Genomic DNA, 1,941 nt, shown 5'->3' with positions numbered 1-1,941 from the left:
ACGGAAGCAGCAGACTGACATACTGTTAGAAGTGAAAACAAAGAGTTTTATTGTGGAAAGAAATTCCTGAAAGAAGAGACTCTTTAACATCCCAGGTCTGGTACCATAGTGCCTAAGACACTTGACTGCTAACCAGAAGGCTGGCGTTCAAACCCACCAGCCACTCCTTGGAAGGAAGGTTGGGCAATCTACCTCCATAGTGATACCATCTCGGAAACTCAAGGAGGGGGTCGCTATGAGTCGAGTCCGACTTGACAGCACATAAGAACAACAGGATGTCACAGTGTTCCAAATAGCAGGAAGAACAGTGAGATTTTTATCACATTATAGACAGCAAGTTGGGGGGTGGAGGTGGCTGACAGAATACAAGGAAAGAGGAAAAAAATACGTACGAGTGGTGGTGAAGTCACAAACTTTTAAAATATTTCTCTGTAACTTAATATTATCCTCTAACCTGCTAGAGTGTTAGGTTGTGGTGGCATAATGTCTAAGGCATTTGACTGCTAACCAGAAGACTGGTGGTTCAAACCCACCAGCCACTCCTCGGGAGGAAAACTGGGCAACCTATTTGTGTAGAGATAAGAACAACAGGATGGAAACCCAAGGAGGGGTCGCTATGAGTCAGATTCAAGTCCACTGAAGTGCATTTGTTTTTTTCTGGTTTAACCTGCTAGAACATGTTTGATTAAGACATTCTATTTAACACCATCAAATTGCAAAAGAGACTTTCTGAACCTTTGATCAAATGTAAAATGCCTGAATAAAACAGAGATGAATGCTGTTTTCAGAAAAATTTGATCGGACTTTTCATAGGTGCCTGACCTTGGACTCCTTATTGGTTAAACAAGTATAAATAACCATAAAAGAAATTTTTTCTCTACAGTCAAGCCAGGGTGTGAAAGTAATACACCTCAAGAGTAGCTAAAGCAAATTGAAGAAATGACAAGATAAAAGACTTGAACAGAAGATTTCAAGGAACAGCTTGAGAAGACAAAGTCAGTTGTTATAATGAAATGTGCAAAGACCTGGAGTTAGAAAACAAAACAGAAGAACACACTCAGCATTTCTCAAGCTGAAAGAACAAAGAAAAAATATAAGCCTTGAATTGCAATATTGGAAGATTCTATGGGCAAAATACTGAATGATGCAGGAAACATCAGAAGAAGAGATAGGGAACACACAGAGTCACTGTACCAAAAAGAACTTGTCGATCTTCATCCATTTCAGGAGGTGGCATAAATTCAAGAGCCAATGGTATTGAAGGAAGAAGTTGAAGTTATGTACTGAGGGAAGTGATGAAAAACAAGGCTCCAGGAATTGACAGAATACCCACTGAGATTTTTCAATAAATGGATGTAGCACTGGAGGCACTCACTCAGCTATGCCAAGAGATTTGGAAGACAGCTACCTGGCCAAGTGACTGGAAGAGATACATATTTGTACCCAGTCCAAAGAAACGTATTTCACAGAGTGTGGAAATTATCAGACAATATCATTGATATCACATGCAAATAAAATCTTACTGAAGATAATTCAAAAATGGTTGCAGCAGTCTATTGACAGAGCGCTTCCAGAAATGCAAGCTGGATTCAGAAGAGGACATGGAATGAGGGATAACAGAGGTGATTATCAGATGGATCTTGGCTGAAAGCAAAGAATACCAGAAAGATGTTTACATGTGTTTTGTTGACTATGCAAATGCATTTGATTGTGTGGATCACAAAATTTATGGCTAATATTGAAAATAATGGGAATTCCAGAACACTTTAGTGTACTCATGAGGAATCTGTATGTGGACCAGGAGGTTCCATTGGAATAGAACAAGGGAATACTGCATGGTTTCAAATCAGGAAGGGAGTGTGTCAGTGTTGTATCCTTTCATCATACTTATTCAATCTGTATGCTGAGCAAATAATCCAAGAAGCTGGACTATATGAAGAA

This window comes from Orycteropus afer, unplaced genomic scaffold (assembly GCF_000298275.1).
Source record: "Orycteropus afer afer isolate SDZICR_OR568_19922 unplaced genomic scaffold, OryAfe1.0 scaffold05523, whole genome shotgun sequence".
Lineage (NCBI taxonomy): Eukaryota > Metazoa > Chordata > Mammalia > Tubulidentata > Orycteropodidae > Orycteropus > Orycteropus afer.
The sequence above is the reverse complement of the archived record's forward strand: the minus strand, read 5'-3'. Positions refer to the sequence as shown.